General features: G+C 37.7%; 1 protein-coding gene and 1 long non-coding RNA gene across 2 annotated transcripts in view; one reads left to right on the top strand and one right to left on the bottom strand.

The window, feature by feature from the left end:
• The window catches only part of LOC114136429 (cadherin-4-like), a 258488-nt gene that overhangs the window by 34742 nt on the left and 196366 nt on the right, over nt 1–27380 (top strand). The gene's annotated exons all lie outside the window — the stretch shown is intronic.
• Nucleotides 1693–9297, bottom strand: LOC114136800 (uncharacterized). Its single transcript, XR_003593875.1, has 3 exons — nt 9286–9297; nt 4298–4301; nt 1693–1849 (listed from the first exon to the last, which is right to left on the bottom strand). It is a non-coding gene; the product is annotated as an uncharacterized LOC114136800 (long non-coding RNA).

The raw sequence follows: 27380 nt of genomic DNA, 5'->3' as shown, positions 1-27380 counted from the left end.
AAGTGCAAAGGGCTGGCTGCCCACACAGAAGCTCAAGTGAACATCTGTCACAGCTTGTTGCTCAACTGTTTGTGAAACAATTTCCAAATTGTTTGTGAATCAAAATAGTTTTAGGAGGGACATGTTGTATCATCTCTGCTTTATTCAAATCTGTGCAGAGTGTGGTTGAATGAGTAGCATAATTCTAACAGCCTCAAAGTGGATTGCCCTTTTCTTTTTAATGCACTAACATGGTTTACTGCTGTGGCATAAGGAGAGAAACTCTAATGCATACAGTGGAATATTGCACTGCTTGGATACCCACATTGTTCTTAGCTGTTAACACAAATAATAAGAGTCTATTGTTCATTTACATGCCAGTCTTTAAGGTATACTGTATGGTATTATAACCATACAGATGCACTTTATTGCAAAGATTTGAATCTACTACATTTTGGCAGATGTAGTCTTTTATAGCATTTGATTATGTAACATTGTAAAAGGCTCCCTTTAGCCTTGTCTTAATGGCTAGAAAGAGATTCTAGGCATAAAAAGGCATAAAAAGTTTCAGCATAAAACGTCCAACGATCTGATATTTTCATTGGTGTATACATCGTGTTGCAAATTATTATGGAAGTGATATTTTCTCAGATTTTCTTAAATAGTCAATGCAAATGATGGTCAGTATAATTTTCAAGTCATTAACTATTACAGTATAAATCAAATTTTACTGAACAAAGCTCCCCATGAGAACAGTATATTTTTTTCAAAAATAAAAACTCAAAATGCACTGTTCCAAATTATTATGCACAGCAGATTTTCTAAACATTTTATGGATTCTAAAGAACTGCAAACAGTCATTCTTTGAATGTGCAGCATTAAGTGGTCACATTTACTAACATCAAAAGCTATTTCAATCAAAAACATCTTAACAGACCGAGTTACATGTTAACATAGGACCCCTTCTTTGATATCACCTGCACAATTCTTGCATCCATTGAACTTGTGAGTTTGTGGAAAGTTTCTGCTTGAATTTCTTTGCAGGATGTCAGAAAACCTTCCCAGAGCTGCTGTTTTGATATGAACTGCATTCCACCCTCAGATCTTCTGCTTGAGGAAACTCCAAAGGTTCTCAATAGGGTTGAGGTCAGAGGAGGATGGTGACCACACCATGAGTTTTTCCCCTTTTATGTCCATAGCAGCCAATGACACAGTGGTATTCCTTGCAGCATGAGATGGTGCATTGTCATGCATGAAGATGATTTTGCTATGGAAGGTACGGCTCTTCTTTTTGAATCATGAAAGAAAGTGATCAGTCAGAAAGTCCATATACTTTGCTGAGGTCATTTTCATACTTTCGGGGGCTCTGAAGGGGCCGACCAGCTCTCTCCCTATGATTTTGGTCCAAAAAATGACTCCACCACCTCCTTGCTGACGTCACAGCCATGTTGGGACGTGGTGGCCAACCACCACCAATCCACTACTGCGTCCATCTGGACCACCCGGGGTTGTACAGCAGTCATCAGTGAACAAGTCTGTTTGAAAATTAACCTTCATGTACGGCTGGGCCCACTGCGACCATTTCTGCTTGTGAGCACTGGTTAGGAGTGGCCGAATAGTAGGTTCATTCACCGCAAGCCTCTGGAGGATCCTCCACCTTGATGTTCCAAAGCCACCAGCGGCTTCAAATAACTGTTTGCTGCTTTGTAAGGGCATTTTAACAGCTGCTCTCTTAATCCGATAAATTTGTCTAACAGAAACCTTCCTCATTATGCCTTTATCTGTACAAACCCATCTTTGTTCTGAATCACAAATGTCTTCACAGTATGATAACTCTTCAGTTTTCGTTAAATATCTCATGTTTTCATACCTTGTCATACGACACTACACTATCTGATGATTTTGTCAGCAGAGAGATCCTTTCTCTTTCCCATATTGCTTGAAACCTGTGGCCTGCTTAATAATGTGGAACATCCTTCTTAAGGAGAAGGATATTTTTATTGTGTCACCATACAATTAAACAATTTGGCCTTCATCAGCAGCTCTCATCAGGCAACAAAACACCTCTGTATTAGTTAGCTAATACAGAGTGTGAACAGAGAAATTCAAGAAACTAGTCTCTTAACAGTTATGGGAGAAATTCATTTAGGATTTCAGCTTTATTTAAAAACACGTACTGTCTTGCTTGTGGCATAAACCATTTGAGGATCAATGAACTCCTCATGCACAGTGCATTTGTAATGAAGTGAATAGGTGGTAATTTATTCCATAAATGACAGAAGATCCTGAAAAAAACCTGTGGGATTAGAAATGTTACATAAAGACTTTATTCTGCAGGAGAGCATAGTGACCCTTTCAAAATTAGTCATTGACTGACAGAATTATTGACTATGATTTCTTCTTAATTCCATGTCAACATGGAAAATGTTTGACATCTGTTTAGGCAACACAAAGAGGTATTTTATGGATGCACCTAAAAATTGTCTGTTGAATTGATATCAAACATTTTGGGCCACATTGACCCCAAAGAAGTGTTTTCTATTTTAATAAAGTGTATAAAATGAAGTCAAAGGACACCCAGAAACATACACAGCTGGTTGAAAGGAAACTGTATTTTCTACGGCATGTTGAGCCATGTTGAACCGTGTTGAAATATCTCTATGGTTAATCCAACTTCCATAGTGAGAAAAAGCAATAATTTCAGCAGACAACAGGAAGGCCAAACAAAGTACAACAAAATTGCTCTGTTTTATTCTTTTGACCTTCATAACCTCTATGTGTTATGGAACTGCTGAATTCAGAAATGTTGGCAGGCATTTGGATGCTCAGGGGAAAGCGAAGTATCTATTTCTTGTCAAAAAGCAACAACAAAAAAATAAAGATTGGAAATTGGCTTCCAAATCCTGAGCAGTGTATGTCGTGAGTATATTCTTGGTGTCAGCACAATATTTGTGTAAAGGTAAACAATAATGCACATTCAACTTTTTGTTTGGCCGAAAAGTCATGACAAGAGAAAACACTGTTCCCTGTTGACTGAGGTGTTTCCGAGGAACTGATAGTATTGTTATCTGTGAGAAGAGAAACAACAGGAATAAAAATACTATCGGGGCATTTCTATATATCTATGCCTATCTATTTATCTCTATTTCTCCTCCCTTGCTAGATCTATATATGCACATGTCCAGACTCACTCTCCCTGGCCATTTATCATTGTCCTGTGTCCAACTGCATGCTCATCACTTCTTGGCTTATGTGGCTTCCAATCTTTCCACTTTTCTATTTTCAACTTAGTAAATCTCCTTTCTATACTTATCAAGCATGCCTCTGGGTTTCTTTGTCAATCAGAAGAATTTCACTTTTTATGTTCCCACTGGATTTCTTTTTACCTCCAACAGTCTTTCGATGTGATGAGGTTCGCTGTGTATATGCCATCCTTGTGATTTGCATATTGTGATGTTTAGAGTGTCTGCAGCTGTGATCTTATCAACCAAGAGAAGAACCTAAGCACTGATACCAATTGTATGTGTGACAACAAAAGGAGAACCATAAACAAAGTATACCTCTACAGACTTTTTTCTCCTGATAGCTAATGATAAAAAATAAAAGTGTGAGTCCAGTGAAAATACTTCACAAGAACAAACCGGGTTTAGGATCATTAGATGGAGGAAGTGCACGGAAGAGAGAGGCAGTGAGTGACAGTGGCATAAAAAGCATGTTTGATGTTTCTGTCAACACTCAAGTGAAAGTATTTCCTCAAGAGCTCCTTTCTGGGCTTCATGTCCGCCCTCTCTCATCCCTTTTGCAGTCTGGCATATTGAAAGAGTTGGAACATAGAAAGACATGGGTTAGGGGAAGATGGAAAAAAGAAGGTGGTCATTAATACTAAGGGAATTGATCTGCTCAGGTCTCCATGGGTTTAGCTGTCAGCAAGTGACTGTAGTGAGCTCATTATCCATCTCTGCTCCAGGTAATTACTGACTTGTTTTGATCGAAAAGCATTTAATTAGTTGCTCATTAGCATTGTTTAATTAAACTCACCACATGCCTTTTATAACTCAGGAGTGTTCCTTCCATACTTCATTAGTTGGTGTTGGAAAGTGTTTATATTGGGATCCAGACAAAGTGTGTAGGCATGAGCATGTTCTTAGCCATCATTTGCATTTAGCAATAGAAAGGAATTAGCATATTGTTTTCCAAGTTTTCTTATTTTGAGAAACATTGATGAGGCATAACAATATGACCAATGAAAGGTCATATTGGCAAATCACCTTTCATTGAATAAATTTGCGGTTTTATTTTAATGAAAAAATACCAAAACATTACTTTATTATCTCAGGGCATGTGCCACAGTAGGAAATCACATTTTGAATCAGTCAAGCAAACAGTTGTTTCAGTGACACACAGAGGAGCTTCAGTGGCAGGAAGGGTAAAGAGTCTGAAGAGCTGTATAAATATGAAATGAGACAGCGAGAGGGATTCAAAATGGACAAGTAAAGACAGCCTCTCAGGTTTTACTGCACACCTCTACCCTTTCTTATTTTCTATCGTCTGTCTCTGTCTCCTTCTGTTTTAGACTTCTTTTTTACTTTATTCATGTTCTTTAAATCTCTTCATGTCATCATAACCCTCCCATACTGACTTTCCCATAAATGATCTCCTAAATATTCAATGCAGTACCAAACTATTCCCTTTCTTTCTGTCACTGTCTTTCTGTCTATCTTTTTTCCTTTGCTTCTCCCACTGAGCAACGACTGACACACTATTCTTCCAGCTGAGTGGTTTATAGAAGGTGTGTTTAAATGCATGCGTGTGTGCATCAGCATATGTGACGGTGCATATATTTGTTACCACATATGTGTCTGTTCACACGCTGGGATAGTGCAATGACTGAGCAGTCTTAGTTTTGTTTTCTTAGCACGTCCTGGCGAAATGTGACAGTGAACAAAGTGTCAGTGTGTGAGGACAGACTGAAAGCCAGCCTAGAGCGTCATAGCATGAAGCAGATCTGAGCGTTGGTAGCTTGGGACAAACGCTATCAGTCTGTGTTGTACGGATGTCTCAAAGTAGACCGCATGAAGAGACAAGGGTGAAGCCAATGAGGATGTAAGGACAGGGAGGATATGGCAGACTTTGGCGATTTGGCAGTTATTTCTGTCTGGGCATCACATTACATCACTGGGTGCATAGATGAAAGGATAATGAGGATGTGCCTCTTTTAAAGGCTTTAGTAATGATTATTTTCAATGTAATTTTCAATTCAACTGAGACTTACTGATTCTGCAGTACATGAGTTAAAACAGATAAAGTTTGCTTCTGTTTAAAATGACATGCTTTTTTTGTTACTTTCTGACTTTAAATCAAACTTAACCTGTCTTATCTTGGGCTAGTTAGAATACCAAAATTGTAGGCAACATGTTTTTCTTAAAATTTTTCCTGAGACACATTCTTTATGGAAAAAAAAAACTTTGTAATGACCACATTTACTTTGTTGTGCATAAGCGCAAACTTTTCAAGTTCGACAGTATGTTTAAAATCATTGTCTATCAGACTTTTTTTGTCCATAGCTTTGACTTCATGATAAATGTTGCTTCAATATTGCTTCAATATTTTCAGACAATTTTCTGTCCACCAGTAATAAATTTTTATGTAGACTTTTGCGGGTCTCTCCTTCTCCGATAGCATGCTCCTCCGAATGTCAGTGTTTTGTTGAGAACCAATGTCTGTTTCCATCTGTTTTGGGAATCAGTCATGTGTCTAAAAAAAGGGGGCCTCACACAACATCGCAGAAGATTGTAGTGGCAAGATGGGGGCATCTGGGACCCCTGTGCGCCACCATGCTTGCTGATACATTTTGCACCACAAAGCTTTCATCTCTGGGACACAGAACCTGCTGTCCTGAATATATTAAATGGTCTTTCCCCATAGTGTCTAAACTGTGCATAATTGCTTGAAAAGAATAATTTGGAGCCGTCAGTTTTCTGGAAATTGTACCAAATCATAAATCAGACATTTCCTAGCTGGTATCTTGCCTGATTGGTTTTGTTTATTTCATGATGTTGTACAAGAAACCACTATACTTGAGGATTTCCCTAAATGTGTCCCAATTTAACTCAAATGTTGTGGATTAATTTGTCACATCCCTACAAGCCATGACATCATTATAATCTGGGACTTCCCAGTATGTGAGTAAGAGAGAAAATGCATGTACTATTATCATGATGTATATTGGCTTGGTCTTTAGCAGAGGGTTGTGTCACCTATAATTTGAGACGACCCTGGAATGTAAAGGTCAACTCTGGCTTCCCCTAACTGTAGAAAGACAGAGTAAGATTAGTGCATCTAAACTTGGTCGAACAAAGTAAAAACAAATTCTCAAAAACTAATCTCATCATTCTGCTTTATTGCAAATAGAAATAATTGGTAACACTTTATTTGATGGGTTGTGAATAAGATAGTCATGACACTGTCATAAACATGATATAACACCTGTCATGAACATGAGTAAGTCTTCATGAATATTTATGACTGTTGTCATAAAGTGTCATTTGGTAAATCATGACACTTTTAATACAAAGTTGACATTATTTAAAATGTCTTCGTTATGACAATTTGACAGAAATCATGATCTCACATACATTTGTTATAAAAGTATTACTGATTAAACTTTAGCTTTAATAACATAAAGCTGCATAATTTTTAAAGTTTAAAAATGATCAGTAATACTTTTATAACAAATTTATGTGAGATCATGATTTCTTGGTTAATGTCAAGTTGTCATAACAGACATTTTGAATAATGTCAGCTTTGTGCTAAAAGTGTCATGATTTACTGAATGACACTTTATGATAACAGTCATAAATATTCATGAAGACGTCATGTTCATGACAGGTGTTATGTCATATTTATGACAGTGTCATGACAGTCTTATTCACAACCCGTCAAATAAAATGTTACCAAATAATTTATCTAGTTTATCTAACTGGATTAAAATCAGAAATATTCTTTCTGTTCTAACCTAACAGTGAGAATAAATAAATATTTATTTATTAAATTAATCACACTCTAGAACTGTGAGTTATCATCAAATTTATATCAAATGTACTTATTTATTTTGAACAGACAAAAATAGAACTAAGAAAGAAGAAAAATAAATAAATACAAATATCATGCCCAGTTGACATGCAATTTTATATGATGTGTTCGAAAAGGAATAGGTAGAAGATACAAGACCTTATGATTTCCTGTCCCTTTCATACTCGTCAACTTATAATCAAGTAAATATACAAACATCAGATAGTCATGATTAATGACTGTGGCTAACTTTGTAAGCTTAAAATGTTAAAATGCACATTTTCAAGAAAAGTTTAAGAAAATGTTTTATTGCCTCAAACATCTCAGTTTTCATTTGTCTTACGACTGACAAAAGCCTGTTGCTCTTCACTTTACTATACTGGCATGTCCTTTCTTTCAAGACAAATCATTCCATCTCATCTGGATTGTGTCGTTTTGGAACATGAACATTGACTCTAAGCACCTGCCACAGATACTCAACAGGACTGAGACCTGTGCTCTGTGAGGACCACTTCAGGGCTCTAACTTTCATCTCCCTCAAATGGTTTGTGGTCAACTTTGTTATGCTTTGGGTGATTATCTTGCTGAAAGACATAGCAGCTACCTAAAGCAAGACTTACAGCAGATTTCTTTCAATTATTCTTAAAAATGCCAATACACTGCTCTTTTTTTCATGATTCCCTGATTACAAATTAGGTTCCCAGTGCCATAAGCAGTAAACAGCCTGATGACATGATGCTCCCACCACCATATTTAACAGTGGAGGATTCTCCTTCCCTTCTCTAAACAAAAGCAACATACTTGTTCCCAAAGAGCTCAAGCTTAGCCTCAACAGACCAAAGAATAGACTTCCAAAACACATCACATGTTTATGAGTTTACTCAGGTGTGTTGTGAAATTTAACTGAATGTTAGAGAAGGTCGAAATTATTAGTCCTCCTGGGCTTTGTCATTTTCTTGTTACAACATAGCACATCATAAAGTGTTCTGATCAAATGTTGTGGAGATTTTGTCTTTGCCCTTTTGGAGGCAAAAGATGTATAAACAGCTTTCATAATGGTCATTTTAAGTTTTGTGTGATTTCATTAGGGAGGCCACTTCAACTGGCTCCTCTTGATGTGGAGATGCAGCAACTCGACTCTCAGCCCATCCCCAATGAACAAGTTTCTGACCGCTCTTATCTGTGATCCCGTTCCTTCACTCATTACCCAAAGGTGTGACAATAGATGAGGTTTGGAACATAGATTGACCAGGAAACCAGAGAAGGCATTCTACCCTTTCCTTGCTCTACATCATGGTCTCAGATTAGAAGATTCTGATCTTAATCTCCATTTATATATGCATATATATGTATGTGTGTGGCTAAGAAATTAAACTAAACCAGCCTTTTTGACCTACATTAATGCTATCTTCAAGTTGCTCATCTAAACTCTGATTCACATTGCTTCTGGCTTTTAAGCTTATATGAGGGAAGCATCTGCAAATCTATTTGTTTGGAGTTTTTGAATAATAGTTTCAGCAAAAAAACAATTTAATGTTCTTGTTTTTATTTGCGTATTTCTTCCTCTCATTAGAGATGAGCTCGTCGTGACCCCTCCAGCAGTGGCAAACAATGAGCCACAGCATGCAATCCTCAGCTTTGTGGCTGTATGTTGAAGCTGGAGTACTAATATACAATATCAAATTACCTTGTATTATGTCTCTACTGTTTAGCTTTGAGGAAGCCATTATGATCCCCCACGCAGCAGCTGCCTTCGCTCTCTCATCTCTCTCGATCCCTTTCATTTATATACATCAAGCTGCCATCTCCTCAGAGTTGAATTAAATCTTTGAGCAATCTCATCACTCTCTGCTGTACTTTGCTCTTTACTTTTTGCAGCACATTTGCCAAAGTTGCTTACCGCTCCCACAGTGGAATTTGTCTTCATAGGGCAAAGGAGCAGGAACAAATAGAGAGCCAGGGGCATTGTGAATTCCTCCTGACAGCAGAAGGGGTTCTCCTTTTGCAGTGGTACAGAGGCAGAGCTGCAACCAGATCTAGGAACTGTAAGACCCATCCAGTTGTTAGGGAGTGTTGGAAGTGTGCAGAAATAAGCCTTTGGGTAAAGAAGCGGGCTGCATGTTAAGCATAGTCACAGAGTAGTGAAGGGAAAACAGCAGCATAGCGTGTGCATGTGCAGATGCAGATGCACATGCAGGCAAACATACTGATGTGTATGAATGCATGTCAGCTTACCAAATTTGTATGTACATAGAAGAAATGGGCACAGTGAGAATACCACACTCCTCTGCTTGCTCTCCAAGTCTAATGGAAAGACGAGCACATTCAAACCAATTCAGCAGGCCTCTTCACATACTGAGAGGAAAAGTAGAGACATAAGTTTGCAGAGGGGAAGAAAGAAGAGGAAGGTGGACGGGAAAAAAATCTATGGTTTTACTCATACGTTTGAAATAGGAAGGTACACAGTGTTCGAAGAGCGTTGTGGCCGACCTTCAGGTGCCCTGCTGCTTTTCTTTTATGTGTAGAACAGATTACCAAATGATTTTCAGTGGGTAAAATGAACTCACTGATGCATTGCACTAATTTCATTTAACATATAAAAAAAAACAGAAGAACAGTTCCTACTCACTTGCCATGGGCAAGGTGAAAATGCAGGGGTGTGGGGGTTGGTTTCTGAGTGAGGGAAACATGGTGTCAGCACTTTGTGTTGAGTGGAGTGAGAATAATAGATAAGCCAGGAGCCATCAATTCATTCCTCCACATATTAACTGTTTTCATCTATCGCTACATATTCTGAACTTCAGTCTTTTAATCGTGTTTCGATCTCTCCAGAGGAGGGTTTTGGGAGAAGTTACTGTCACTGTGCTGCGTTCGATGACAACACATGTATGCGCAAGTTTATGAAGCCAGAGCTCATCATCGTAGAGCAGAAATCCAGATTTTTCTTGCAACATCAGCACAGCTGTACTGGCTGTGGAAGAGATGCTTCTTAGTGATTTGTACTGCAGAAAGAGTTAAGATGGCCGTGCTCTTGACTTAGACTAATCCTATTACTCGAGAGTGGTGCTCTTAGAGGGCTTCAACCTCACATTTATTGGCAATCCTTTGCCATCATAAAGCCTTTTAGCCTTTGGCTGGGCCATTGCTCTTATAAATCTAGCCGATTTCCTGATGTTTACTTGCAGACATATGTATGCTTACCTTTTTCAGCTCTCAACATCACTGCATACATCACTCAACTACAAGCTTCCAAACATTCCTTGAATTTTAGGTTATTTTACTGCTTACCATGTAGTTGTGCAGTTTCATTAACACCATCCTGACAGAAAACAAGTAAAAGTCAAAGAAAAAGAAGGTTCAGAAACAAACAGCACTGGCTTTAATGCTTCTAATTTCCTCCTTAGCTGATCTCTAAATGCTTGTGCTTTGTCACTGCCACTAAACCACCGAATAAATTCACAATTTCACCTCCCTCTGCCGTCTTCTTCTTGCTCTCTAATTCATCTCATTTCCGCCTTGTGGTTGGTTCGTTCCCCCACCTCTTCTAAGTACTGGCTTCTCAAGCGCCCGGCTAGTGCTGCTACTGCTCCGTATTCTGGGGCCGTCGTGTCTCCGGTGGAGAGTGATTGTGCCAGTGGCAGAGAGGTCAATTGGAAGAAATTGCGTTGCAGCCACCGTGGAGCTGAGGCGGGGGAGAACAAACTGGATATTAGCCCAATCCTTGTAGGCTGGCGTGTTTACACCATCTACCCCAACCCCCACTCCCCCACAACTCTCAATAGATACATGTGTGCACCCACTTGCATTTCTTCACTTTGGTTTTGTATCCTTTTCAGAGAATCTTTAGTTGTCTTTGGACACTATCTTACGTTTAAACATGTTTTCATTCCACATGTCCACACAGACATGCAGTGATTGTGGTGACACCACATATCATTTCGACAGTTCCTGCTCATCCTTGCAGTCTTGTTAATAAAGCCTGCAGGGTAAAGCCACACAACTCAAGGTTTCTGTTTCTTTACCCCTTGTAGCATCAAACGATCAAAAAAAGGTTAATTCTTGTTTTTGGTGGCACTGCTTGTGTGGCCTGCTGACTTTGCTCCCATCCCAGTGGACAAAAATACTTCTCAAAAGGTGTTTATGAGTTCACATGTGTTATTTCATGTTTTGTGTGAATGCAGGCAGTTTTATTCTGTCACTTGAAGTCACAGAAAGAAGACACCCAGTAGACAAAAGTTTTGCCTATGTGCTAAATGACTCATTGAATTTTACATTTGAACATTAACTTTCTGTTGGCAAAGGATCTTATTAATCTACAGGTCTCAGTTATAAGGTTTTCATTTAAAATGTTATTTATTTTAGCGGTTCAAATCAAAAGGAGTGAAACATTCAGCAGTTATTGAGACTTTCTGCAATTAATGGAAGCCACAATGCATAATTGGTAAAGATGGTGGATGTTCAGAGGTTTGTGTATGCTTGGATGGAAAAGATGTGTTGGGAATTGACGTGTAAGCAACAGGGATAACTGCAATTGTTAGAGGACAAAACATTGTTTATAACACTGTAGACACTATTCATAATTAAACTTGATGATTATGTCAGCTAGACAACCCTTACCAAGACTTTTTATAATTATGCTGTCTGCCAAATGAAGTTTCACAGATGCCAACTAGGGCATTGTAGTAGTACTTATTCTGTATAGAAAACCTTCCAAAAAACAATGCATACTTCTGCCAGTTTGACAGCTCAATGTTTTGTTTTTTTTCGTTCACAATCAACAGAATAAGTTCAGTATATCTGATTAAGTTACCCAATGTATCATCATTTTACTACCAGCATAAAATCCAGGGCATCTCTGCCAGGGAAAGGAGGCTGTGCGCCGCCCGTTTGATCTGATAGCATTATCAGTAAGCTTCATACACATTTTAATAGAGGTTGGCAAAGGCAATTTCCGGCTTAGACCTTTTGTTGTTGTGATGAGTAATTAACAATGGCCTACAAAGATGTTGATGTGAATATTTAATAGTTACAAAGCAGGGGAGTGAACAGACAGCGTTAAAATTACAACACATGTATAATTCATGCTTGCTGACAGTGATTGGACTGTCTTGTGTCTCGTTTCTTTGTGTGCACCCTCCCACTCCTCTGTTTCCCTCTCCCTCTATATTCCATTGCACGTTGGCCTTCCCATGTACAGAGGAAAACGTAATGTGAAGTGCCACTTTATATCTTGTTGCGCATTTTATTCTTGGTAATGATTGGTTTTAATGTACTGCAGAGCAGAGAACTGAGGCTAAAGTTGTAACACACCACTCAGCAATGATCTGTGTGATGGATTAGTTGAGAAATGGCTCTAATTCCGATTCAGTTATGAGTGATTTTGTAGGATAAGATTTTACCTCTAATTTTTGTTCATGCTCTCTTTCTTGGAGCCTTCACAGATTCGAGCTTCACAACTTTTAGACGGAAGCCCAAATATCCTGCCTTCCTCTGAATTTTCTTATGACCAGCAATCATCCAGACCCTGTTACCTCTTTTTGTTGATCTCTCTCTCTCTTTCTCTCTTCAACTGTACCTTTTTCCATTTCTTGCTCTGACTTGCTGTTTGCTGTGGCTCTCTTATCCTCGTGCCCCAACTATCTTAGTCTTTTCCCAGTCCAGGAACACCAGGACAGTCTCTCATTTGCAGAACTTTCTCCAGTGCACTTTTTCATTCAACTTTTTGAACATATTTCACACATTTAGATGGTCTCTGTTCCTCATCCACTCAGCTGCTCCACGGAATAACAAATGCATTTCCTCTCGTGAAACTGGATAGAGAGAGCTGGGTCCAAAGACCAGATTATACCCGATTGGTTTTCACCAGTCTTCTCACACATACAACACAGCAAATGGAGCAAATAGAATAAGATGGATGGAGTAATTAGAAAAGAACGTAAGGTTTGACATTTATTACTTGCTTCTTAGTTCACATATTTTCTCATTTCCTTGAAGCTTGGGTCTTTGGTTCACTTTTTTGCAACTAAAATTGATTGCCTTGTTGCACAGCATCTCGTTTTCACACTTATATTCTCACCCTCTCTTTCTCTTTTTGTCCCAAGCCAGTTGGAGGAAGTAAATAAATATTGATTTGATCCAGCTAAAGTCAACTATCTGGGTTGGTGTTGTACAAACTGTTCCCTTTTATCTTTGCTTCCTGCTGTATTGCTTGCATATGTTTAATTGTGTAGGAAATTCAATATTCACTGTTACAAAGATGGAAAATACAAATAATCATGCACTGGTGTTTTATGATAATTTATCGTGGTTGGTTGTTTACTTGCTGCAAAAGGAAATGCGAAAATATGTTTTCTTCTGGTTGTCTAGCAACATTTTTTTAGTGGACGTTTCAAAAAGTAAGAATTTGTTGTTTCAAAAAAAATGAAATGTCAAAACAAGTCAGTTTCTTACAGAAAAAATTACATTTTGTCTTGGACACTGGGATCGAAACTGCAGGGCATATACCAACTTTTTTATGTTTCATATATTTCCCATAGCAGTGAACCAGTACAGACACTACGGCAATAGATATGGGCCAAACACAGTTTGCCTGAACACATGCAAAGAAAAAAAATGCAATAATAGAATGGTATTTACCAGTTAAGACTCAGTGGTTCACCGGGAATGTTTATTGAGGTCATCCTGTAGTCATGTTAGAGATTTCAATTATGTGGGTTTTAGTAACTATGCTATTGGAAGTTACAGAAATAGTGAAAGTAAATACATACAGAATTTAACATTTATTAATACTTTAATTGTTAATTTATTCAACAAAAATCTGCTCTATTATACACCATGGGAAGAAAGGAAGTCAGTGGAGGCAGTGTGATGTTTGATTGTAGGCCATGCACACTCTTTAATGAAAACTGTTCTCTTATATTGGTGTGGACATCAGGAAATACATTTCATAAACAAAATCTACAGTATTCCAATATAAAAAATGTTCAGAAATTGTTTGAGAAGCATTATAATAACTTTGAGGTGTGGGCTTGACCATAGATCTTAGTCCAGTCAAGAATCCCTGGGATGTGCTGGATGAACTAATTAGTTAAATGATCCTCAGATAAGAACCTGCTACCAGACACATTAGTAGACCTTTGGGGGTCTAATGGAGGCCATTCCTCAACAAATTACTTTGTTGGTAAAAAGTAGAACAAAACACAATTGTGTAGGTGGTTATAATGCTTTGCCTAAATAGTGTACAAACTTTGATTTTTCAAAACATCTTGAATTTTTGTACATTTATTTCTTTACACAGTAAAAACAACTGATTATAGAGATTTTATGTGCATCAAACTAAAGGGTTTGATGCACATGTCGACAAAGTACAGATGTCTGTGCAGATGTTTTATGTTGAGTGTGCCGATGTGCATAATGTGCTCATTAAATCAATGACAGCAACACATGTGTTTCAGTTCATTCGGTCTGCATGAGGCAGAATCCTAATTCAATCTGCCGCCTCCCTGGTTAGCCACATGTGCTAATGCCTGTACCAGACCTTGATGCAGCTTGACACCGCTGTGCTCAAGATACAGGCTGTTTTGGAGGCTGTTGCCAGGATGGCTTTCTGAGATAGTGAGCCACTGGGAAATTTGGCGTGGAGGGTTTTATATAATGGGTGTTTCAGTAGAGGTGAGTGGGGTTTTTAAAGGTGGTTAGAGACTGGAAAATATTTGGACTCATAAGCACTCTGGGGAAAACTTGTTGACCAAAGAGATAGAAAATTCATTAGAGTTTTCATTTTACTTTTAATCAGTGAGTTCAGTGAGGTAATAGAGCTAAAGTAACAGTTGTTAATAAAGACAGCCAATGTCCATCATGATCTGGATGTTGTACTGTCACAACAAAAGAGCAGGCAGCACAATCTGAACCTAAACAAAATAAAATAAAAATAAAAACTAGTCAAAAAGAATTAAACTATTAGTGGAGAATCTAAATAGTTGACGCTTTTGTTCTCAGCTTAAGAGGGTAAGTCATCCTTGTTATAGTGTCAGCGCTGTCACCTTTGGTTTGGTGGAGACACAAGACAAATCTGACCCAGCACTGGCCTCAATGACACACTAATGATTGAGACAAAGAGACAATGGGATCAGAAGACCATTGCTGGACTCCTGTTAGAAGAAAAGTCATCATTAGAAATTGAGTCACTGACATTCACTCTTCAGACGAAGGAATAATAGCCCCGGCTCAATGATTAAATCAGACTCCAACCCCTCCAATTGTACTTTAATGAAAGTACAATTGGAGGTACAAAGTACAAAGCAGATTTCACCATAACTCCACAAACTTGGATGGTAGGGTCAGAAAAAGCTTCTCTACATTTCTGAATTATTTTGATTAGCCTACTGTAATGTTAAGACTTCAAGTGGGAAAACTTGTTCTATCTATTTGCTTGTTTTGTCATGATAAAAATGCATTTTTTTTATCACGATTGAAATACTTTTGATACGTATTATCATAAGTATGATGATACTTATAAGTATATAGATTGTTTTCATCATTTTAAAAATAATACAAAAAGGCTGCAGAATAATCTAGAATACCTATAGTACAATTTTGATTCTACTAATCTCTTTAATAAATATAACTTTCCTTAAAAACTACCATATAAATTACTTTTTCTGTGAATGCTGATAGCAAGCTGGCTGGCTGAGCTCAGCTGGACTAATCAACCCACTCATATCATCTTGTTCCATTTGTATTTTTCTATTAAGAGTGTAATGGTAAAAAAGAAGAATATGCTGCTCGCTTGAAAAATGTAGCTAAATTAATGGATAGGCCTATGTAGATTTTGTTTTAAATTCAGTGTGTTGGTTGGGTATTAAAAGTAAAACACCAGTACATAGAAGTAAACGTATACCTGTAAAATGTACGGTAATATGTACGTGGTAATTTTTTACCATGTAAAAAATTATTTTTTTTACATGGTAAAAAAAATAATTGTCTTTTTTATATTGCCTAATTGGATAATCATGCAATTTGGGTACAATCATGCCTACCCAGCTTATTTTTGCTCATTAGGTAAGAACTGAATAATGTTCCATAGATTCGACTAGTCAAATACTCAGAACCATTTCCTATTCAAGATTGACTCCAATCATTTGAATTTATTTTGCCTAATGAAAGTCTATTTCCAAAATGTTGCTGATTAAGTTTTGCAGAAGTTTAAGTTTTTAATTTTTTTCTTTTTAAATATCTAGATAATTTTTTCTGCTAGTCAGCATCTGGCTTTGCCTGACTTGATTGTAGTACATGTATGTGTGCCTGTTCATGTGCACATGGCCGTCTGCATGCACATGAAGTAATGGAAGGCTAGGAATGGATTAGTCTTAAGCTGATAGAAGCAGATCTGTCTGGTTCAAGTGAGGAATGTCTTCAGCCTGGCTACGACTGCAGAACCACAGACCAGCATGTTCTCAGTGTCTCTGCCTTAGTGTCGCCATAAAATGGACAATATTAATTCACTCCAAATATTAGTTTTCCTGCTCATTACAGAGTTGGATGCTCTATAACTGAACCCACAGCAATCCTCCAGGATGGAGACAGCAGGATGTGTTTATATGTGCATCAACCCAGCTACACTGCAGTGCCTCTGGTTTTGTTTTCTCCTTTTTTGGCTTTAAGAGAACATTTTGCCCCTGTGCACTTGTTGTTGTTTATTCTTAAGGACATAAGTAACAATATAGTGCTTTTGACGGATTTGTATGATTACGCCAAATTGCGTGCACTTGTTTGTGTTTGTGCAGACGAATATGAATGTGTTCAGACAAGAGCCGTGACATTCTCACAAAAAGAGTTGTTTCTCGCTTAGCCTTACTGGAGGAATAGTAAACAGGAATCGAGAGGAGGGGTGCGCATTGTGAAATCCCCATCTGCTGTAAAGTGGGGCGCTGACACTTTCAATCTGTTCTCTTTGTGTTTGTCCCTCCTTTACCGTGCTCTCTATCCTCTACATCATTGCTCTCATTCTTAACCCTGCCTCTGTCTTTTGCCTTTTGGATAAAACCTTTGCTTTTAAAAAGCAGTGATGGATGTATAGTAATGGCATTTGCTTGCGTCACGTTGTGGCTTTTTATATCTTTCTAATATAGTGAATATATTTTTTGTGTGGGTATATCTATGATGTCCTCTCTGCAGAAAGTCACCAAGCATTGGTGTGGGATTTTTAATGGTTTCTCTTATTGTGAAAACATTGTGGTTATGCAGTTTTTCTTGATGGATCTTGGGAATCTTTTTGCTCTGTGTGGATTTGGAACAAGCTAAAATGACCACTTCCTCCTGGGACACAGTGTGGGATTGTTTTCCCAGGTTTCAATTTTGAACTATTTTTTTTTCTTTTTTATACATTGGCTAGAAACACGATGACTAATAAGGAAAGGTATTTATTTGTAAAAGGCAAACTTTTTTTTGTCCAACATGGCAAAGGTTTGACGTCTGCCCCATCAGACTATTGTGAATTAACCTTGTATTTCAATGGCATATCAAGAAACAGCTTCAAGTATAGATATTCAGATTTCTTTTGACAAATTATGTCAGCCAAGTTTTTTGTGAAATGTTGAACTACAAATAGTGATTTTACAGATTTTTCTTAAAGAACAGTAATATTTTTTTAGCCTTGCTTTGAGTGACAGGTGGTTATTTACTTTAGGTGCAGATGTCAAATAAAGCTTATAAGAGAGCAATTTCTTATTGTAATTTAAATCCAGGAGCAAATGATAAGGGACCACATATTTTGAACTGGCTTTAGCGTTTCATATTAGTAGTTATGCAGGTAAGTAGGGGTAGCCTTACACACCAGCAGTGTTTGTCTGTATTCCCTTGAAAACTTAATCCTTATCTTGATTCTGAGATTTCCAAAAAGGTGCCATCATATCCAAATCCAACAGGTTCCATAACAGGTTGAAAGCTCAAAAATAATAAACAAGAGAACTTTTATTATACTCTGTTCAGCCATCCTGTGATCTACTGTAAGTTTTGTTCTCTCTTGCTGTCTTTCATTGTCAATGAATGTTTCCTTTTAAACAGCTTCTGATGTCCCTTAGAATCCTGAAATAAATGTAGGTCACAGTTATTTTATGAAATGTTTCTTCTAACTTAATTTACACTTTTAGAAAGTGATGTGCATGTGGTATTATACATCTTTTCTTCCCTTTGTCTGATGTGAAGTGCATGCAGTATGCATGTTCATTCAATTATTAGCCTTTTAAGATATGTTGGGTCAGAAAAACTGTTACATTACATTTAATCACTGTGAAAACACAAATTAATTTCCTCCCAATTTATTGGTCTAAATGTGATTTCCACACAAACGCAGGTGCACACTCCAACTTATGGAGGTAATTTTGACATTTTGGCTTTCCCTGAATAAATTGTTTATGGAGGAAATCAAGTGTGGAATTGAAATATAAGATGGTCAAGACTACCTGGGATTAATAAATAAGAGTTGATTTTCCCCTCCCAATATTACCACAGAAAAGAAATAAAAGTATTTCATGAAATATGTTAAATTAAGAAAAAATAAAGTGAAAATACCTAAAACAAAATGTATGATGAAAGCAGTTCAATAAAAACAACAACAATAAAATCACATTATTTTTCTTATATGGTGATATATTTATTGTGTGTTTTCCTAAGCTACATGAGAAGAAGACGAATTTAAACAAATGGGTTCAGAAATATTCTCACTCTACGTCTTCCCTTGTCGCCCATTCATGTCTGCTACCCTGCAGTGTCTGTGTGCCTCTGTGAGTAAATGTCCTCCTGGGTTTGAGCGGCACTGCTTTGGAGATAAAGAATTATTAAACCAATACTGACTGGAAAGTTCAAATAACTTTTTCATCCTAATAATTACTCTGGACCTTTTGAGCATTTTTACAATCACAATGCGACTGCTATTCAGGGACGGGAGAGGGAGCATTTACAATTTTACCTTTCTCTTCTTAGATTCTCAGCTCTTTTGTGTGTGGTACTTTAAAGAGCAACATAAAAACGGTGTTACAGAAATGTCAAAGCCATTACTGTATCACTCACAGTGCCTGCTCTTTACTTTGCTCTTTTCCTGTTATTTAAACTTGCCAGTCTTTAGAAGTGCTCACCACTTTGCATGCATTCAAGAAAAATTGTGCCTTTGTCACCACCACCTTGTCTTTTGAGCAGAATTATGCTTGAATGACAAGGTGACCTACTGTGTCCACACCTTCTCTTCCCCCTTTTCCTTCTTTTAATTTGTGGATACAGCTTACACAAAGAGAGAATTTTTAGCTGACAGCAAACCGTATATGTCTATGGTCCTAATCCACTATATAGCAGATGGATTATTTACAAATGAATTAGGTTCACCATCATTCACTTTAGGGTCTTATCAATCTTTTGATGCCTCTAACAAGATTTCTTTTCACCCTGCATTATCTGGTGTCCTTTATCAGACCAGCTGCATTGTCATTGCTAAAGAAAAGCATACAGAGAGATACACAGCATGATACTGCCACCTCCAAATTTTGTATAGTGTGTCCAGAGAGATGTGCAGTGTTAGTTTCTTTCTTTTAACATTATTTTTCTTGCCACTCTTCTATAGACACCCAATAGGTATAGTATATGACTAATAGTTATCATGTTGACTGATACACCTGCCTGAGCTGAGCTCCGTTTTTCATTTAGAAAACAGCTAAACAAAGGTTTGTACTCTAATAGTGTAAAATATTAGTTTCACATCTAGAGGCACTTTTTTTTTTACTACAGCTTAAAAAGAGCAACACTGCTTACAAGGGGAACTCTGCACTCTTTCGCTTTTGACAGAATATTTATTAAATTTTACCTGATCATCCTCTGGCAACGAAAAAGCATTATAGATGGGTTTTACACGAAAATATGTCTGATTTCACAAAATAGGCTTTCCCTGACTCTATCTTAGTTACATTGTTTACATTGCTTAGTTACTATCTTAGTCATATTGTAAAAAGAAGTAAAAGAAGAAAGTATGGAAACTTTTTGAAGGAAAATATGTGTAAGGGAAAAGGGTTTACAGTTTCACTGTGTCTATGAAGTCTACAATAAGCTCTATCTTACTTTAAAGTAATATGACTGTTGATTTGTTACCCTGTCATATATTCTGTTTTTGTTTTGTGGCATAATAGCTGGGTAAATGTTGGTCCAAGTTTATTATCATGCTTTTGCCCTGACAGTAAACTTGGACTGTCAGACTAAAACTTGCACAAAAAAAAAAAAAAAAGTCTGGTTGACCCAGTTTATCTGCAAAAGATGACTGTTATGGACTCCAATACAAAGTTTCTCACTTGTTAGATCAAAATGCAGTGATAACTGTGGAAAAACAATAGTGAAATGAATGGTAATGAAAACAGTAGCAAACCCTGGTGATACAAATACGACCCTAGAATTTCAACAAGTAAAGCAAAATTATTTCTACAGCATCAAGGCCAAACACCTTTTTCCAAACACTTGTTTTGCTGAATCAGAATGTGACTGACCAGCTTGGTCTACTAAAGAACAGTGAAGTAAAAGGTACAACTGTTTTGCTTGCACTTTCTCTTCCAACTCAGAGTGATAAGTGTACATTTCCTCATGCCCTTCATTAAAACACCCTTAATCTGCATTCTTTCTCTATCCTTTCCCAGTGTATATTTGAATCTGTATGTTTGAATGCATCAGTGTGTGTCTGCTTGCGGGTGTGTAAACTGGCTCAGGACTCGGCCCAGGAAGAGATAATGAAATAATAACTCTTATCAAACCACAGCAGACTGAGTGGAGCTCTCTGAGTCACTTTTTTTTCTTCACTTTTCCACCGCCTTGTCTTTGCTGCCTCTCTCTCTGCCTCAGCACTCTTCTCTCAGGCTGATTCGCCGACTGATTCCTCCTGCCACTCAGATGATGCTGCCGGTGCACATGACGCTGCTGCCGAAGCATACGGTGCTAATCCCGCTGTGGTGTGGCATGTAGTGGTGATGATAACTGGGGCGGGGTGGCTTAGTTGAGCTCTGGGGTCTCCATCGGTACGTGTGCTTGAATAAGTAAAAATGTTGCACACAAAGACAGGTTTTTATTTGTTTGTTTTAATGTTAAAGGATCTTTAGACGGTGAAGGATGAAAGTCGTACACAATGTCATTCGCCTTACAAAATGTTTTACACCTCTCAGACTTTGAAACATTTTGACACATTACAATCAGAAATATTTTCTGGGAGTCTTATGTAATGTACCAACATAAAGACTCCCAGAGCATGATACTGCCAACACCTGAGGATGGTGTTCTTGGGATCATGAGAAGTGTCACTTTTCTGTTAAACATAATGTTATTCTGGTCTCATCTAGAGTAACTTCTTTTATGTGTTTGCTGTGTTCCCCACATGGTTTGTGGGATGTTTCAAATGGGACTTTTTATTTATTTTTGTTTTTCCAAAAGTGCCCTTTTTTCTTGGTATTCTTCCATATTTGTAGAATACATGCTTCATATTTTGCCATATCAAAAGATTCTCTTCCAGCTGAGCTGTGGATTTTTTTATGGCCCTCCAGAGTTGCCATGGGGTTTCTCTTGGCTGCTCCTTTGTTTGCATGGTGGAGAGTCGTGTCTAGGTTTCATTTGTGCCAAGATCTTTCAATTTTTGTTTGACTGATTTTAGTGAACAGTGGTGTTTCTTCACCAGTGTTTGCTAAAATCTTTTTGGACTTCCAGACCACCTGTTTTTATGCTGACAAAAAAATAAATAAAAAATACACGCAAGTCACAAATTAGGTAGATTCTGAAGGCAAATGATTGCACTGGATTTAATTTCGATTCAGTATCATATTAAAATGGGCTGAATAAATTTGCATGATGCTGTGTTAACTTAACGTTTTTTTAACAAGGTTTTCCACTTTACAGTTAGGCACCACAGTACAATATCTGTGTTTTGTATTGATCTTTTACTGAAGATCAATACAGTAGTGTAAAATTTATAGTAGCAACAAAATGAGAAAAAGATGAAATTCAAAACTGCTTCAAAATAAATAATTCTTAACAAGGCCTACAATCCTTTCACCAGTCCAATGCATTGATTATTTGTTTTTTTCCCTCCCTTCCAGGGGGTCTTTTGTGGGCTTTAGTGTCCCTTATATGAAAGTAGGCTGACAGGAAAGGGGGTAAGACATGCGGCAAATATCGCCGGGTCTGGGAATCGAACCCGCAACGGCCGTGTCGAGGACTCAAGGCCTCCAAACAGTGGATCGCGCTATCCCCTATGCCACCACAGCACGCCCCCTTATTTGTTTTTAAATGCTGGTTTAAATTCTGTCTGCCACAATCAAGACATTGTCCTCCCCCTTTGTTTCTTGTCCTTTTCTCGGTCACGTTTCTCAGTTCAGCTGCACAGACTGCTGCAAATAAATTCTCTTCACACAACTTTAAAGTTTCTTTCTCTGTTCCTCTCCTCTTCTTTAAGTTCACATAATTTTTTTTCTCTTTGTTCTCCCATTCACTGTCTACCTCTATCTGTCATACGTGCGCAGACGTGAAGCCTTTAAAAGGAACATTTTGAAGCGATAGGAGGGACAAGGTGGGAGAAGACGGAGAAGGACAAGGAGCAAAGTTGAGGGAGGAGGAGGGGATGGCAGAGGTGCAAGGCAGAGACCAGCGGAAGCCTAAGTGATGCTGACAGGGACACATTTGCTCCAAAGCTCTGGAATTGTGTTGTGTGAAATTGAAACGGCAGAGCATCAGGAGCAGTTATTTGCAATACATTTCAACTGCTGCAAGACTTTCAAGGCACCCCCCCACCCATTCCCACCCTTACCAGAACCGTTCTTATCTTTTCCTTCACCCAGTCATCTAATAGAGTTACCTCTAACTGTTTTAATTTAATTATTCTCTATATCTCTGTTTCTAACTTCATCTCCCTTCTTTATGTTTCACTCTTTTCCCGCCGTTGTCCTATTCGTCTTGATCTTTTTCCCCTCCTCGTGCAGTCTTGGCTCTGTTGGTATCCATCAGACCTGCTGAGCTTCATGTTCTGGTTTGACAGTTAATGTTCAGACTTGGCTTCTCCACCACAGGGTTTCTTCATCTCCTCCCTCTCTCTTCCATCCTAACATCACATTAAACAGCAGTGACAGCCACTGGGTCTGTCAGCCAATCAAAGAGAAGAATTAATTTGTTTAATTTCATACTTTTTTTTTTTTCATTTAGCCACCAACCCAGCCAAGGCACAGAGTGTCAACGTATCCAATAAATTTAACACGCTCTCTAGATTTTTGAAGCTCTGGCTGGAGGAGCGAGGAGAGGTCAGGTGGATGCCAAGCGAGGGAATATGACGACGGGGAGACATTAGCACCTCTCACACGGTGCGGTTAATGTATTTATTTCAGGATGTAATGGAGTGTTGCTAATAATAAAAGGCAATTTGCTAAATAATTTTGCTAGCTGATTTTCCAAGTCCATTTAAGCTCCAGAGGTTTTAAGATAGCTTTGCTCATGGACCTGTTACACAGGAAATGGGAGGTGATACAAAGTTAGAGCACTGTGACCTGAGAGGAGCCTGTCAGATTTGGATAAACTTTGAGCCGTAGAGGTGGAAATATTAATTATTCTAACTTCTCCTCATTGTGTGCCCTTCACCCCATATCCACCTACTCCTATCGACGTAAATGCACAAATGTACTCTTTGTATGCAAATGAACTCATGTGTAAATCTGAACAAATAACGAGAAGCTGTGCCGTACCAATCAATGCTGGGCAGAAAAAAAAATGCTTTGATGCTTCTCCAAATATGCTGTTAAAGCAATATCCAATCAATCTGAATTTTGGCATCTTGGCAGATTTAAATGAGATATAATAAATTTGATCTATTTTAACACAGGGGAATCCAAGGATAACTCAAAATGTTTAGCATCATTTTTTGATAAAGGTGGAAATAAATTGGCTTATCGAGACTGAAAGATCTGACCATGAAGGTTTCCACTCTAGTAGGAAATGAATAAAGCTCAACTCAGACTGTTTATTTACTTAGGATGTGGTTAGGTGTGGAAAGCGTTCATTCGTGTCTTGAATACCCTGTTAGGTTACAACAGTGATAATGCATTTTCATTTAGCGTGGTGGCTTTGACGGAAAAGAGTGGTGATTTAAATTATTTGTTTTTGTCTAACCATGAGCTTTTGGGTTTAGAATTCAGTGGGCAGGTTGTCAATCCATTGTAGAGCAACTTATGGAAACAAACAATAATCATTTCATGTTAAATGCTGTTTGTTTTAATCCCGACTTTTTAAAACTGTTTTGCAAATGTCTTCATACCTTGTGAACTTTATTCTCTTTTTATCCCTTGCTTCATTATGTTTTGTTAGAATTTTAAGTTATGGGCTGACACAATTTGGCATATTGTGAAGTAGAAGGAAAATTATGCATACATTTTACATTTTTTTGCGAATAATGCCATTGAAGTGTATAACAGACAGCATTTATTCCTTTGTTACATGGTAAATCTGTCGTATCAACAAAAAAATCCACAGCTGGAAGAATCTGTTAAGAAACTAGAAACAGAGATAGGCCAAACTCTGTTTTTATCATGGGAGAAGTAGAGATGGTTGAGGGTATTCCTTGGTGTTCACAGAGTTCACTACGTGTTCAAAAAAATTATGCAGAGCCCTGAGCATTCTCTTCATACAACAACACTGTCTCTATAGGCTTCTAATACTGACTGCAACACAAAATAATTTCTACCATCCTGAATCTTTGATGAAAATTGTATGAGTCACAACAATATTTAATTTCCCTTTGTAATCTGTAAATATATTTTTTATTGAATTTGATAGTGCAGCTATTCGGTATGCACTCAACAAATCTTTTCTTTCTGGAAAAGAAGCAAACAGAAATTGTTGAAAAAAAGCCAGAAAAAGTCTTCCTTCAGTTTGACTATTGGGTTACGGTGGATCTGGAGTTGAGGTTTGGAAAACTTTTGCACTCAATTACAAAGAAGCATAATGATGATTTATTTACTTGAGGAGGATTTATCACTTTGACACATGCATGAAATTATCGCCAGGAGATGCAATGCAAAAATAGAATGATATATGAGATATCTGATAAACCTACCGTACATACATAATAAAGATTTCAATTGATATCAGTAATGTAATCAGTTCCATCCTCATTTATTTCAATGATCTTTTTCAACACAGATGGAGCATAAGCGACTGCTCACCAATTCATGTGCTCCTGCTGTTTGTGTGTTTTGACAAATGTGTTTGATATCTTCAGCAGACAGCTGGCTGACTATCGTTAGCTACGCAGCAGGGACAGACAGAACAAAGTACAAACCATACACTGTTCAGCTGCTTCCCGCGGCTGCACCCTTTGAAAGCAGATAGTCCGTTCCCCTCGTAGATGTAATTGTTTAATTCACTGCAAGATAGCTAGAACCAGCTAGCCACCTGGCATCAGGAGACACCTGGAGTTATAATAGACCAATAAACCTCTGCAGGTGTGCACATTATTTAACTGGATGGTGTCATAAGGACCCAAATTTACCTCTTTTAAAGTGGGATACCTAGAGCAATTTTTCTTACTTGGGAATGATAAAAGATAAAAGTAGCATGTTTGGTAGGAATAAAACACTCAAATGTGTTGCTACCCATACACAAGAGTCAGGAGTGGACAATTTTTCTGTGAGCATTCTATAAACTGTATCAACTCAGAACCTGTCTTTTTCTTATCCTGCCACTGCTGAGTCAAAAGTGCTGCAAAATTAACCTTTGTTTTGATTAGCTTTTTGTATCCGTAAAATAATTCACCTTTAGGTTTCCTTTTGTGCTCTAAGTTAGTAACATGGAAGGTTTCTTAGGCAGCATGCTAACATTCTTGACATTTCCTTACGGTTTACCGTTTCACTGAACAACACTTGAAAGTGGTTTCTTTGAACTGAACTGCTGAACTAGAAGGCACAGATCAGATGATGATTCCAGCATCTTTGCTTAAATGAATGGGATGTTTAATAGTTTACCAGGTGTGTGTGTGGAGCAGTATTTCGTCATATCCATGGTGATTTTTAGTTGGAGTACCTTGTCTAGGTCTGCTTGCGCTGTATGTTTATGGTCTGATTTTCTTGTAGCTTAGCACTTTGGTGACATCTGTTTTGCTCATGCTCTATGAACTGCTGGATTGGATATGATTTGACATTGATTCAAGACATTACTGTATATTAAAATGAGATCATTTTTAGATTATTAGATGCTTGTTTTCTGATGTACAGGTCTGTTTTTGCATTTTGAAAAAAAAAAGTTATGGTATTTTTCACTACTTGGGTGTAGTTAGGCTTTCTGGTGCATTGTAATATACTATGAATTCATGGCATTTGAGAATCAAAATGCTCCAGCTTTATTGCACTGTATTTTGAACAAAATTTTCTGATTTTTACTGGAGTAGATTTAGTGTTTAGACTCAGCAGTAGAACAAAAGTTGTGCAGTGTTGGCATGCTACACATCCTTTACACATACATGTGTGTACACAGATCTTTTCATAAACAAAACTTAGTCTGTGAGCGTTTTTTTTCTGTTTTGGATATTTAAGCTTTATTATACCTCTTACCTTTTTATGGCAATTTGTAATTTACGCTAAAACATTGACTCTTTGCTTCACCAGACAAGAGAATGAGGGTCTCAGCAGACATTTTAAGTTGTGTTAAAATAAGCCACTGTTTTTGTATTAATATTGATGTGTTCATAAAAAGCTGATTTGTTGTTAGAGAGACCTCCAGGCCATTGATAGCATCTGTGGGGATTTCTGAGAAATGTATGAAACATAAAAATAATGATAAAAGTATTAACCTCCAAGCGTACACATTTGACTACAGAGTGGTAGTGTAAAATATTTTTTTTTTGCACTATATTCTCTAGACTTTAGCTCAACCTTGTGAAAAACTTTGTTCTCTAATTAAAAGCAAGCACTGGGATGTTCAACTGAAGGTTTGTGAACTTCCTGCTTATTTTCTTAATCTTTCTTTGAATAAAAGTGAAATCATCCCAGAGCTCAATTGCCATTTCTCCCCAAACATGTTCAAAGATTTTTGTCACTTTTCCAATTGAGACTGAATATGAGGCAGAGGTGGCGCATCCCTGTCAGTCCACCACTTGCAGTTTTCTAAAGGTGCTGCCCTCACTCGGTCCTGGGAGCTAATGTGTTTGACCCCTCTTTCCCAAAGGAAGAGCTTCTTCGCGCTTGCAGATGAGCGAATCAGCATGTTTATAGGTGTGTCTCATCAGTCGCTCTAGTCAAGCTTGGTCTTTTTTTTTTTTTTTTTTTTTTAAATCTATG

The sequence above is a fragment of the Xiphophorus couchianus genome, chromosome 1, assembly GCF_001444195.1.
Source record: "Xiphophorus couchianus chromosome 1, X_couchianus-1.0, whole genome shotgun sequence".
NCBI classification, from domain to species: domain Eukaryota; kingdom Metazoa; phylum Chordata; class Actinopteri; order Cyprinodontiformes; family Poeciliidae; genus Xiphophorus; species Xiphophorus couchianus.
The sequence above is the reverse complement of the archived record's forward strand: the minus strand, read 5'-3'. Positions and strand labels throughout refer to the sequence as shown.